The following is a 15,109-nucleotide window of genomic DNA, read 5'->3' as shown; positions in this document are numbered from 1 at the left end:
GTAACGTGGTGGGTAAATAGTCCTCTTTTTGTCATATTCTCCTAATGCCTGCCAAAGAGTTATGATCTTGGCACACTCCTCTCCAGTCAAGGCCAGACGGTGGTCTCTTAAGGTGCGTTCACACCGGACGCGAATGAAGCGGCAAGCGCGAGTGATTTACATGTTAAGTCAATGCAAAGACGCGAATAGCCATCCTGCGGCGCGAAACGCGCGAATGAGGCGGCGCGAAACGCGCGAATAGCGCGAATGGCGCGGCGCGCATGAGCGTTTCAAGCGATTGCCGCGCCATTCGCGCGAATCGCGCGAAACGCGCGAGTTCAAAAATCTGAACTTCGGCGGAATTCCGCGCCGCGGTAACCAATCAGGAGCTTGCTCTAGTAGTGACGGAGGCAGAAATCCGAAACAACAATGGCGGACAAAATCACCGTTGCTGTCTGTGGTTCCTCGGAGCTGTACGATACATCTTTGGATTTTTGTAGAAACAGGAATAAAAGGGATCTTGCTAGGAATAAAGTGAGTGAAGAGGTCGGACAATCTGGTTAGTTTTAAAAAACGCTCTTTACTCAATTTGACCTACATATACATACATATTGAGACTACAAGCAAGCTAAAGCTGGCAAATTGAGCTCATTCACCTATTTTACAACTACTTTCCCGCTGACGAGTGGCAGAAGCCCCTCCCTTGACGCGAATTCGCGTCTGTTGTGAAGAAAATGTCACGCGCGAATGACGCGAATTTTACCACGCGAATGGCGCGAGTAAACTCAAATGTTCAAGCGTTCAACTACGCGCAAATAGCGCGTTTTTTCTGCGCAAGTCGTGTCCGGTGTGAACGCACCATTAGGCTAACCAAAAACTCTGCCAAGTCCTGCACAGCTCCATAGCCCTCAATATTATCAGGTCCCACAGAATCCTAAAATGAAAGTTAGTTTAGGACAGTTTGATAGCACCAATGAAAGATCTGCAAACATAACCCAGATTTTGTTGACACACATCTAAATGTACATTAAAAAAATATACTGGGCCCTTACATCATGTGAAGTGACCTCTTCTGCAACAGAGATTCCAGACAGAGACGTCATGGAGCTGGTGACAGCGGACATGTCTGGTGAAGGCGGGACCACAGACAGAGACGTCATGGAGCTGGTGACAGTGGACGTGGCTGGTGAAGGTGGGACCACAGACAGAGACGTCATGGAGCTGGTGACAGCGGACGTGGCTGGTGAAGGCGGGACCACAGACAGAGACGTCATGGAGCTGGTGACAGCGGACATGTCTGGTGAAGGCGGGACCACAGACAGAGACGTCATGGAGCTGGTGACAGCGGACGTGTCTGGTGAAGGCGGGACCACAGACAATGACATTGGGCTTGGTGCTGGAGGGGTTGGACATGGTGCTGCAGACACTGAAGATGCAGCAGGTGAACGTTCTGTCTCAAAAGTCGGGACAGTAATGTCCTGAATCTCCTCAAGCTCACCACAACTTTCTTCCACCTCCATAGCAACCTCACTTGTCTCTGACACCTCAATGGCCAGTCTGTAATCTTGGAGGACTTTACCAGTTTGCTGGTAAAGATACTCAACTCCTATTAGCTCACCTTTAAAATATTAAAATAGTAACAATCAAAATATATACTATAACTCAATGGCTAAATAGTATGTGTATCCATTAATTCAACTGTCAACATAAACAACAAATTGTTACCTACCAGTGTACTTTCTGGGCCCAACATAAGGAATGATTTTCGTGCCCCAAATCTCCTCTGCAAGCGTATTGGCAGCATGTCGGAGCAGATGATTGTAAGTATGTGGTTGCTGCTCATCAGTGGTTGCTGCCACAGCCCGGTCCTCATTCCAACGTGCAAGACCATCCAAAAGATACGCTTGGAAAAAGGTATCACTTGCCAGCGTACCTGTAAATTCAAAAAAGAGCACACAAATATTATATAAATACACAAATAGCTGTTATAGCAATTCTCATTATTATTTCGATGTATAATCAAATCAAATCTTATTAATAATTTTGCTGAAACACGCATTTACCTGGAATGAATCTATTCAGGTGCAAGTGAAATGATTCAAGGGATGTTGATCCTCTTGCACAGCGATAGGTTGGCAGACGGTGCCCTCCCTTCAGTAAAGTGCCCGTCTGCAGGTAAAGCTGTACCCCTGGAGGATCCTGGATGCAAGCCACATGCTTCCATTGTGACTTGAGGATCTCTGTCATTCGGGCAGTGTTTATAAGTGGGACCCCCAGAGTGTCACGGCCAGCCTCTCCACCAAAGGCCTGAATAAGGCCCTCAATCATGGTCTGGGTCTCTTTGGTCCCACGGGTGGTTCGTCTGCAATGCAGGGCAAGCTCATTGCGGCTAATACAGCGCAGAACATCAGCCTCAGATGAGGGTTTTCGATCAGCCTCTAGCTCTGCCTGCTTTGCCTTCTTGAGGGCTGTCAGGTCCACCTGGTCCCACATGAAAATGCAGTGGCTGAGCCGACTCATGAATGAGGCATAAAACTGATGAGAATCAGTCGTGCAGCCCACGGCAAACCTTCTCATAAAGTGCCATATGTCTAAGCGAATGGTCATCTGGTCCCACTCCTCGAACATCCTCCTCAGAAGAGTGTTTCCACAGCAGTCTCGGTCGACATACAGAACTTCAGGAGGAGCCACCCCAGCCTGTCTGTAGCGATTGATGAGGCCTTCAATCATTGGTCCCAGTCCAAATCCTTCACTAGCTGTGAGCACGGACATGATTACCTGTCCATGCTCATTGCCGACATTCGTTGCCCAGGTTGCGGTGCCGTAACTGTGTCCTGCCAGTTTTCTGGCCACTTTTTTAGTGGAATCCATCTTTAGAATTCTACCATACTGTGAAGTTATGGCAGCCTTGATCTCCTCCAGCCTTTGCAGGACATCTTGGGCGTACACTTGCATCAGCCACCGATGCTTAGGGACAGAAGGCATGGAAGGAGCAGGTTCAAACGTAACAGGCAGGATCAGACCCGATGTGATCGCACTGGCAATCCTTTTGCAATCTGTCATGTATGTGACTGTCTTTTGCAACCATACTTCAGCATGACGCTCCTGCAGCTTACGCTGGATCTGGCTGCTGCTGTTTCCCAGTCCTCGCTGACGCATCAAACTTACAACCTCAAAGTCACATGCAAGTTTTGATGTAAGGATGCAGGGGAACTGCACCCTGTGGCCAACGTCAAGTTGGGAGACGATATCATGACTCCAGCTGATGACTTTCCTCTTACATCTTGGGCAGGCCAGGTACTCAGATGCCACAAAGTACATGGTACCCAAAGCAACCACTTGCCTAATTTTTTGGTGCAAGCCAGCTGATGTAAGGAGGACTTTTTGACAGTCTGGGTGCGGACACATCAGCTTCACTTGCCACAGTTTCCGTGGCATCCAGAGCAGCAGGGGATGGCCAAAGTAATTCTCCAAGGAAGGAGAATAACTGGTCTTCAGTGGCACCTGTGGTGGATACCACCAAAGTTTGTCCACCCTGCTAAAGACCAGCTCAGGATGCCCCTGTTGTGTCCACCTGAACAGGGCCTTGGACATCCACCTCTGGTCCACTTCAGGCAGGGTGTGTAGCCATCCAGCTGGAAGGCAGACTCGTTGTGCTGGAAAAAAAACAAACACAAAAACAAACACATAAATAAATGCAAAACAACCACATTCACATTGCTTACATTTACTATCCCTGTAAAGGTAAAGTGAATATTTTGTGGTACATTTTAAATAGATACAAACGTACACTCCACATATGCCTCCTCAAAATTAGATGCCTCTGCCATCAGTGTGCTGTCATCTATCTCAGTGGACACAGATGGACAGGTGACGGTGGCCGAAGGCTCTGTGGCTGCCTCAGTGGACACAGTTGGGCAGGTGATGGTGGCTGATGGCCGAACACGTGCCTGGGCCAAAGCTACAAAATAAAACAGGACAAACAGATAAACGTAACTACTTAACAGCAATAAATACTACACAATTAAACACAAACCAAAGTGTTAAACAAATAAATATTTTCTTACATGGTGTGACTTTGAGGGGGGAAACCAGTCTTCCTACAGTCTTGGTCAGGTTGGTCTTGCTAGGCAATTTCCCAACCAAGAGGGAGCGGAGAGAGGTGGCAGCAGCGTGCGTGGAGGTGGCAGCAGCGTGCGTGGAGGTGGCAGAATGCTGAGGTGCTTTCCCAGCATATTGCTCTTCCTTCATGGCAATGGCAATTCTGCCAGAAGGAAAAAGCTCCATGTACTCCCTAAAACTCTCCTTGTTGTGAGAATGTTCTTGGGAGTCTTTGCTGCCTCCTGTGGGGTCTCTCTTCATAGCTGACACCAGGTAAGCAGCATACCCCAGGGCATTTTCAGCCACCCACTTGAATGTTTGCCCACGAAATACACCAAACTGGATTTCAAAGAAACCCAGCAGGTGCTTTCTGTTAGTGGGATCTCCTTTGAGCTGCCGTAAGCTTTTTTTTTAGCTTTGTCCAGCACCAAATCCGGGGAGAGAGGTCTTGCGTACGGCCTTCCCTTGTTGGCCTCCTTCACCTTGGCTGCTTCTATGGTATCGGTCAGATTCAGGCTGCCATCAGCCCGTCTCCTGAAGCGAGGTTCCATCTGAATGAAAGAAAATATATATATATATATATAAAACGCATAACAAATTAATCAATGCAGCTATTTATTTAACATTACTCCAGTTATTTATAATATGATTATATATATATATATATATATATATATATATATATATATATACTTACACACAGATACATATGGTTAATTTAATTATTCATACAATCTTACAAAATATTACAAATATCTTGTTTTTTGTACTTATGTTGACATTAGTTTTTATTATTATTTGTATTTATTTGATTACTATATAATGTATTTATTTAATTTATTTTTTGTTCTAAATTCTTCCTGGTAAAATCGTCTTAAAATACAATATCAAAATGATTTATGATTTCATATAAACCTTTGTTTATTTTTCCTTAAAATTTTGGCTAACATAATAGAATTATCCCATTGTTTTTCAGTAATTATTATGTCATTAAATACAACTTTTTTTATTTTTGGATTTATCAAATAATGGGTAGTAGATAAGGGAAAGTTTGGTCTATTCTATGTGATCTCCTATTGAAGACAAATCCCTTATAAAAAACACAATGGTTTTACAACAAATAAAACCAAAAACACATTGTTACTGTATTTAAACCATTGTAACCCTAGGTGTATTTTGTCACGCATACCATAGTTTGCCCATTGTGTTAAATATAAAACTGCGGTTATACAAACTGAAGTCAATCTGCCAAAACATGGTTACGACACTTTTATAATAATAAAACCATGGTTAATTATCGTAAGGGATTTTTATTCCGTGTGAACTTGTTTTGAAGACTATTGATGAAGACTTTGAAACCTCACGTTAAGGTCATGCATTCAAAAGTGTACTTGCTAAAGCGTAACATTACGTTTGCATCAAAATACATGTAAGTTAACTTACAGTAGAAGCGCATAATGTACACTATATTATTGGATTGTAATTAGTTAATGCATTAATATGTGAGAATCAAAGCAAATCTGCATTAAACCGTAATGCTATGTTACGTTTACTTTATATTTTTCTAGGTTGGCTAACCTAAAACGTTAACTTATCTAACGTTATATGTATGACGATTTCTAATGATATACTTATTAATTTGTCACCTGATCTATTCGCTAGTCTGAGTGACAGTTTATTGATATATAACAATTATATATATATTTGTATTGTCAAAAGACAAAACTTACTTTGCAAATGTTGATCAGAAGTCGATGGAGATAAATCGATAAAGATGTTCCTTGACGTTGATTGGTCAGGCGCGCTGAGATTCTTGGTTGCAATCGTGGTTGCGATACGAGCGCTGATTGGCCAAAGAATATGATTCTTGGTTACAATCGTGGTTGCAATACGAGCGCTGATTGGCCATTGACTTCGAATCCTGGTTGCAGCTTGGAACGTGATTGGCTGTCATAACCAAGAATAACCTTGATTTACAGGTGGCAGGGAGCGCCACTGGCCAACCGACTGGGGGACCTCGTGCTTGCGCCCGACTTGTTGGTTTTCGACGTGACAGAAGCCTGTATTGCTGTCTGCTTGTTCTCATGCTATCAGGCCAGCACCAGATCAGCCCTTCCCTGGTGGTCTAGTGGTTAGGATTCGGCGCTCTCACCGCCGCGGCCCGGGTTCGATTCCCGGTCAGTGAACTCTCTTTTGCCCCCCTCCCCCCCAACGGCGGACTGTGAAATCAAGCTCTGCTGGGCGCTTTCAGAAGGCCGGCCCCCCCAAAAAAGGTGGGCACATGAAAAAACAACCTCCTTCGAACCGGAGTCGAACCAGCGACCTAAGGATTGCCAACGCTTCACCTACAGTCCTCCGCTCTACCAGCTGAGCTATCGAAGGCACGGGTCTATGGGGTCACAACCTCTGCCTATTAGGTTTCTGCAGCTCGACGGCTGGCCAAAAAACGGCCTTCGACGCAGGAAGACGTGCGGCCCGTTCGAAGAGGGAAGCAAAGAGGAGCCCGCCTTCCCATACCGGGAGTCAAACCCGGGCCGCCTGGGTGAAAACTAGGAATCCTGACCGCTAGACCATATTAGAACTGGTCAGTGGAAGCCTTGTCCGGGTAAAAAAAAAGATTCCAGAAATAGTCACGCCACGCATTCGAAAAAACAAGCGTGGTCTTGCATTGTAACCGTTATCTCAAGGAAAAACAGCCTATCGCCGGTCTGTCAAAGTACAGAAATGAAAAAATCATGAGATTAGCAATGAAACTGAGACGCGGTTTTAAACGGATAAGTTGCTGATTAACGGCTAGTTCGGATTTCATTTCGTGTCCAACTTTTTCTCAAAGCCTGGGTGGCACGTAGGAATAGGGCAACAATTCGGCAAACCCGTGACATCAAAACCAAACTGCATTACGCAAAAAGTGTAGCGCGAGCCAGCCAGGAGTCGAACCTAAAATCTTCTGATCCGTAGTCAGACGCGCTATCCATTGCCCCACTGGTCCACCGACAGGAGGACCTCGTGCTTGCGTCCGACTTGTTGGTTTTCGACGTGACAGAAGCCGGTATTGCTGTCTGCTTGTTCTCATGCTATCAGGCCAGCACCAGATCAGCCCAGCACCAGATCAGCCCTTCCCTGGTGGTCTAGTGGTTATGATTCGGCGCTCTTACCACCGCGGCCAGGGTTCGATTCCCGGTCAGGGAACGCTCTTTTGCCCCCCTCCCCCCAACGGCGGACTGTAAAATCAAGCTCTGCTGGGCGTTTTCAGAAGGCCGGCCCCCCCAAAAAAGGTGGGCACATGAAAAAACAACCTCCTTCAAGCCGGAGTCGAACCAGCGACCTAAGGATTGCAAACGCTTCACCTACTGTTCTCCGCTCTACCAGCTGAGCTATCGAAGGCACAGGCATGTGGGGTCATAACCTCTGCCTATTAGGTTTCTGCAGCTCGACTGCTGGCCAAAAAACAGCCTTCGACGCAGGAAGACGTGCGGCCCGTTCGAAGAGGGAAGCAAAGAGGAGCCCGCCTTCCCATACCGGGAGTCGAACCGGGGCCGCCTGGGTGAAAACCAGGAATCCTGACCGCTAGACCATATGGGAAATGGTCAGTGGAAGCCTTGTCCGGGTAAAAAAAAAGATTCCAAAAATAGTCACGCCACGCATTCGAAAAGACAAGCGTGGTCTTGCATTGTAACCGTTATCTCAAGGAAAAACAGCCTATCGCCGGTCTGTCAAGGTACCGAAATGAAAAAATCATGAGATTAGCAATGAAACTGAGACGCGGTTTTAACCGGATAAGTTGCTGATTATTGGCTAGTTCGGATTTCATTTTGTGTCCAAGTTTTTCTCAAAGCCTGGGTGACACGTAGGAATGGGGCAACAATTCGGCAAGCCCGTGACATCAAAACCAAACTGCATTACGCAAAAAGCATAGCGCTAGCCAGCCAGGTGTCGAACCTAGAATCTTCTGATCCGTAGTCAGATGCGTTATCCATTGCACCACTGGCCCACCGACTGGAGCGCATTGTGCTTGCGCCCGACTTGTTGGTTTTCGACGTGACAGAAGCCTGTATTGTTTGGATTTCATTTCGTGTCCAACTTTTTCTCAAAGCCTGGCTGACACGTAGGAATAGGGCAACAATTCGGCAAGCCCGTGACATCAAAACCAAACTACATTAAGCAAAAAGCGTAGCGCGAGCCAGCCAGAAGTCGAACCTAGAATCTTCTGATCCGTAGTCAGACGCGTTATCCATTTTTTTTTTTTTTTTGAGAAATATTTTAATCACAATTTCCATGAAATGCTTTCCATATTAAAAACAAACACCAACAATTGTCATCACATAATCTCCTCAGTCATAAAAAAGTGTAGACATTTAGTTAAGCTTCCATTGAAAGTCTCTGAGCAAACATGATTTTAACAATCATTCAGTTATGTTCAAATGACATTTCCAAACCAGAGTCCATTAAAACCTTCCAGACATCCTGGGAAAAAACATTATAAAAAACATCAATTTTATCTTCGAGTTTAAAATAATTAAACAGGCATTGAACATACTTTTCAAATTTTCTTTTAAACACATTCCACACATCCAATAAAATATTTTCTCTCTTTGCCACGGCCCTTCTTCCCCATATTGCACTCTTGATCAACATCACAAGCAAATTGATAAGTTTTTTGTTTTTACATTGCTTATCCAGACCCAACATCACCACCTTATTCCATTCGATACTTTCATCATCCTCCCCTCTCAAACTTAAAATCATATTTTTGCATTTCCCATTAAAATCCTCCAATTCATTGCAACATAAAAACAAGTGTAGAAATCCTTCATCTTCATTTTTACAAACTTTACAAGTAGCACTTGGTTCCATTCCAATTTTGTTTAAAATAACATCTGTAAAAATAACTCTGTGTCTGATAAAATATTCTGAGTTTTCCAGTTTCGTCTGTACAAGTTTCCCATTCATGTTCCCCCATATGTTGTCTTCTTTTAAATCCTTAAATTTATGTAACCAATATTCATTTACCACAGGTTTCTTAAAAACAGCATCTCTAAACATAGAGTAAAACTTTTTTACAGTACATTCATTAAAAGCATACAGTTTTTCCCCCACCTTCACATACACATCTTTTTCTTGTTTCCCTTCTTCCATGTTTTCAATTATCTTTATCCACTCTTGAGGTATAGCATTCTTAATTACATCATAGTTTTTTGTTATCGCTTGTCTGCTGTAATCCTCCTTTGCCTCTTCCATCACATCCACAATATATTGTACTGGTAAGAATCCCTCCTTGAATTCATATAAAATATCTCTGACTTTCATGATTCCCACATCCCACCATTTCTTAAAAAATATCTCTTTCCCTTGATTTAAAATGCCATTGTTTGAGAATAAAGGCTGATTTAAAATGTTCTCTCTGCCATGTGGCTTAAAATGCACATTAGTTAAAAATTTGCTCCATGCCCCCAACAGTTCTTTGTAAAACTCTGGCAGCCCTTCCGTCATCCACTTTTTTGTTTTCATCCATAAAATGTTGTCCCCCAAGTTAAAATTACTACACTTACTTAAAAAATACCCCATTGTTCTCTTCCATGCCGCTTTATTGTCTTCATCCATGTACTTTTTAATTATTTTAACTCTCAAACTGTTCTTTCTTTGTTCCACATCCATTAACCCCAGTCCTCCCTTTCCCACTGCTCCTATTAAAGTGTTGTGTGCTATTCTCGGGGGCTTTCCTTCCCATAAAAAATCTAAAAAACATTTTTTTTAGCCTTTTTTCTACCCACAACGGCATAGATGATACATATAAAATATGCCATAACTTAGAAACCATTAAAACATTCAAAATTAAAACCTTCCCCTTTAAAGTTAATGACATTCATTTCCAAAAGATCAACCTTCTCTCAATCCCTCCTAGAATCTCCTCCCACATACTTCCTTCTGCTTTCTTTTCATCCCTTCCCATTAAAATCCCTAAAATCTTTATTTCATTCATTTCCTTAAAAGTAAAGTGCCCAGTTAAAACCTCCGTTCCCCCAAATCTCATGTATACAGTTTTATCCTCGTTCACTTTAGCCCCTGATCCCCTGCAAAATTGTTGTACTATTTTCATTGCTTCCTCTACACTGGCCAGATCTTGTAGCATTAGCGTAGTATCATCGGCATATTGAAAAATTTTATTCTCTCCTCCCTCTATGTCTATCCCTTTTATTCTCCCCTCCTGCTTTATAGCCAATCCCAGTGGTTCTGCAATTAAAGTATATAAAAGTGCCGACAACGGGCAACCCTGTCTAATTGATCTCGTTAATTTAAAACACTCTGTTAAAAATCCATTACACTTTACTCTCGTTACAGCACCCTTATATAAAATTTTAACCCATTTAATAAATTTCCCTCCAAACCCAAAACTCTTTAAAACCCCAAATAAAAAATCATGCTCTACCCTGTCGAAAGCCTTCTCAAAATCCAAACTGATTATAAAACCATCTTTTTTCTTTTCAGTAATATACCTTATTGTATCTTTTATGCTCATTGTTGTATCTGCAATATCTCTTCCTATAATACTGTATGCTTGGTTTGTTTTGATTATGCTGGGCATCACTTCTTTTAGTCTGTTAGCTAAAACTTTTGATAAAACCTTCAGATCTGTGTTAAGCATTGTTATAGGCCTATAATTTCTTAACTCCAATTTGTCTCCTTTCCTTTTATATATCAGCTTCATTAATCCCATTCCCATCCTCTGGTTCATCTCATCTTTCCTAAAAATCTCATCAAATACTTCTTTTAAAATACTGGTTAAAAAATCTTTAAAAACAATGTAAAACTCACTCCCCAACCCATCTATCCCCGGATTTTTCCTTTTATTTAATTCACTTATTGCTTTTTTTATTTCTTCCTCTCTTATTTCATCATCACATTCTTTTTTTTCGACTTCTCCTATTCTTGCTTTTATTTGCGTTAATAACTCCACTTTTTCTATTTCTTTTACCCCCTCCGAACAGAATAAGTTCTCATAGTATGATTTTATTTCTTCCAATATCTCCTCATTTTCCTTTACTATCATACCATTTTTGGCCCTTATTTCTTTGATCATTTCTGCTTTTCCTCTTCTTTTCTCCAGATCAAAGAAGAATTTTGTGCACTTCTCCCCTTCCACTGTATATTTTGCTTTGCTTCTTAATCTTGCACCTTCATATTTCTCCTCTTCCATTTCCTTCAGTCTACCCTCCATTTCTTTTATTTTCTCTATGCTTTGTTCCGCATTACCCAGTTCCTTATTTAAGTTTTGTCTTAGCTCCCTTTCCTTATTTCCCTTACATTTTTTAATTAATTTGCAATACTTTATTGTAAATTTTTTAACCAGATATTTCACATTCTCCCACCATATTCGCTTATCCTCATTATACATTTCATTTCCTTTTTCCTTTTCAATGATCTCCTTTATACTTAAAACATAATCCTCTTTATTTAAAATCCATACTCCCGGCCCTCTTTGCACTTTACTCCAGTCCACTTTAAAAAATAAAAACTTGTGATCACTAACACTTCCTTCTACATACTTAATCTTTTCTATAAAATTCTCCACATTTCTCGTACATAAAATAAAGTCAATTCTTGTTTGACACACAAACTGCCCCACTATTTGCCTCCTTGAAAATTCTTTTTTCTTTTCATTTCTTTCTCTCCACACATCGATCATATTGTTTTCTTCCATTAGTACTTTTAATTCTTTCCTCCCCATGTCAGTTTTAAACACCATCCCTTCTGCCATATCTTGTTTACTAAAAACTGTGTTAAAATCCCCCATCATAATTATTTCCTTATACTTGTTTACAATATTTCTTAAAACCTTAAAAAATTCTTTCTTTTCTTTCTCTTCTGTTGGTGCATGTACATTCACTAAGATCAGTTCACGACCTTCATAGTTAACTCCAACCACCATACATTTCCCCATCTTATCTTTATAAACTACTTTGCTTGCATTAAAAACATATTTTCTCATTAAAAACGCTACACCTCTTCCAAGCCTTCCATCCCCATTGTTATATAAAATATCTCCTTCCCATTTCTTTTTATAGTCCATCATCACACTCTCTTTCCAGTTTGTTTCTTGCAAAGCGATAACATCTTCTCCTTTGCATTTTTCTTTCAGTCTTTCAAATTTTCTCATGTCCATCAAACTTAAAACCATTAAAAGAAATAAAAACAAATACCTAGAAAACATTATACTCCATCTTCTCCCTCCAGCCCACTTAACACTTCATATCTGTTTACACTTGTCATGATTTTTTTTCTTGCATTTTCCACATTTGGTTTTACCTTTAAGGCTCTCCTTCTAATTAGTCCTCTCCCCTCTCTGTCCTTTCCCATGTTGTCCATCTTTGCTTGCTCTCCATTGTCTGTTTCTTTGTTTTGATTTCCCATTCTTTGTCCATCTCTCTCTACGTCGTCCAGAAAACTTTTAGAAGTGTCCAATATTTCCATTTCTGTCCAGTGGGTGTCTTGTTGTGTTGTATGTTCCTTAAGTTCATCGTTCCCTTTTTCTTCTTCTCCTTCCTCTCGGTTGCCTGTTGCTCCTTCTGTTTCTTTTTGTTGTAATCCTTCCTCTTGTGTTTCGCCAGTTTCTCCGTCCTCCTCGTTGTTTCCTTCACGCACCTGTCCGTCCACCTGACTTTCCGTGCCTCCTTCCTCTTCCTCCATCCAACACTCACACTTACTTAAAATTTGCTGACACTCCGGGCACCTGACTGCGTAACAGTCTCTTGCAAAATGTCCCCTTTCATCGCACTTGTAGCATGTAAACTCAGGGCACTCTTTTAGCAGGTGGTCTGGGCTCATGCACAGTCTACAGGTCTTCACCTGGTGGCTGTGCATCACCCTAAAATACTGCAACCCTTCTGCCGTTTCCAGCCTCGTGCTGTAAGGCAATGATGCTACTTCTTTGGGGAACCTTACTTTTAGGAACCTTGTTCCTTCCTCGATTTCAGTGCCCGGGTAGCATCTTCTTTTAATTTTTGAAAGGGGTTTAACTCCCCATCCCTCCAATTTTCCAATAATTTCAGTGTCATCCAGGTAGACGGGCAGGTGCATGAAGGAAACAACGTATTCTCTATTCTGCAGTTTTTTTATTTCACAGTTCACCCCTTTAATTGTCAGTCCATCGATTAAATCCTCACACGATTCCTCCTTTTCCATTGTTAATTCGAACTCCTTTCCTTGTCTTGGACTTAACGCTAGAATTTTTCCATTTCCACACTTGTCCGTCACTGCTTTAATAATATCCACAGCTCTCACCTCATTTACATGTTCCACATTCACAATCACTGTTGCCTCCTTCAAATATTTCTTTCCACTGTATCTTGCTCGTTGATGATAGTCCAGTCCAGTGTTGTTTGCCATGCATGTCTCTCTGTCCAGTCCATTGTCATTTACCATTCGTGTTCCTCCACCCGGTCCTGTGTCATTATCCATTAAACCGTCCATTTTAAAGAAAAAAAGCAAAAAAAAAAAAAAAGGTTAACCACCCTCCAGCCAGCAGAGATGCTGCTGTTGGGTGGTTTAAAACTAACAAAAAAGCACAAAAAAAAACTTAATTGAAGTAAAAAAAAAACACAAAAGAAAAATAAACAAAATGGAGGAGAGCCTTCTTCTCCCAACTGCAGCCAACTCACTTCCTGTAGCTCCAAGCGTGGTCTTGCATTGTAACCGTTATCTCAAGGAAAAACAGCCTATCGCCGGTCTGTCAAGGTACAGAAATGAAAAAATCATGAGATTAGCAATGAAACTGAGACGCGGTTTTAACCGGATAAGTTGCTGATCATTGGCTAGTTTGGATTTCATTTCGTGTCCAACTTTTTCTCAAAGCCTGGGTGGCACGTAAGAATAGGGCAACAATTCAGCAAGCCCGTGACATCAAAATTAAACTGCATTACGCAAAAAGAGTAACGCGAGCCATCCAGGAGTCGAACCTAGAATCTTCTGGGCCCGTATTCACAAAACATTTTATCTTACCACTAAGAGTTCTCCTAAATAGCAGTAAATGTTTTTAGCTAAGAGTTTTCTCTTAAAACCTATTAACAAAGCTGCTGAGACAAACTTTTACTAAGCAGTAGAGAGAAGTCTTAAGCTAAGAGTAAGGGGCGGGGTTGACCTCGTTACTATGGATGATGCTCACTAACCATGCATACAGTGATTGGCTGTTAGGGGAGGGATCTCTGTCAGACATTTATTCATAAAAATATTGTTGTAAATGTTGCCATATTCAAATAAAGTTTTAAAAAGTTAGTAAAAATGTTGCCACATTCAAAAAGAATTTAAAATATAGGGCAAGTGTCACTTAATAAACAAGTGTTCAAATGATTGACAGCCTTTTACCTGTGTGCTTCTTATAAGAAACAATTAGCTGATATGCATGTAAACAGACTTTTTTAAAGAGCTTTTTATGCTTTTAATGACACAGAATAGCAGAGAACTAACACAAAATCATTGAGTGAAGATAAGGGGGCGGGAGCAGCAAAATATTTCAAAACAGGAATCGAACTCAGGGCGCTTTGAGCAGAGTTACGCTATATATTGACGCACTAACCGCTAGGCTATCAGCACTGACATAGAAACCTTGTTTTCTATTCATGATAGAATAATCATGGCTGATAGCGAGATACGCAAACGTAAAACAAAACCAAACTGGATGCAAGAACAGCTGTTACTTCTTGCCCAACGTAGGATATAATCAAATGAAAATAACCTCCAAGACTAAAAAAAAGTTGTGTAGGAATATGCGTGCATATACATGCAGAGTGTTTCTAAAACGTTTAAGTTCCGAGGCAGATCGCCAGCAACAGCAATATTAGGAAGGTAAGGATTTGATCTTGTGATTTAAGCCTTATTAAGGCTGATTTATACTCGACGCGTTCTTCTGCACCGCAAGCCTGTGCTGCCTGCGCGCGCACATCACCAAATTCTGGGCACCTGTTCCTAAAAGATATTAAGGATAAAAGTAGCCTATCTCATAACTTAGCGATTTAGGAGAAAATCTTAAAAGTAA

General features: G+C 41.6%; 1 non-coding gene and 1 pseudogene across 1 annotated transcript; both read right to left on the bottom strand.

Annotated features, from left to right (window-relative positions):
- The window catches only part of LOC141322867 (uncharacterized), a 677,976-nt pseudogene that overhangs the window by 501,371 nt on the left and 161,496 nt on the right, over positions 1-15,109 (bottom strand).
- trnae-uuc (transfer RNA glutamic acid (anticodon UUC)) lies at positions 7,591-7,662 on the bottom strand. Its single transcript has one exon. It is a non-coding gene; the product is annotated as a tRNA-Glu (tRNA).

This window comes from Garra rufa, chromosome 1 (assembly GCF_049309525.1).
Source record: "Garra rufa chromosome 1, GarRuf1.0, whole genome shotgun sequence".
In the NCBI taxonomy this organism is placed as follows: Eukaryota; Metazoa; Chordata; class Actinopteri; order Cypriniformes; family Cyprinidae; genus Garra; species Garra rufa.
The sequence above is the reverse complement of the archived record's forward strand: the minus strand, read 5'-3'. Positions and strand labels throughout refer to the sequence as shown.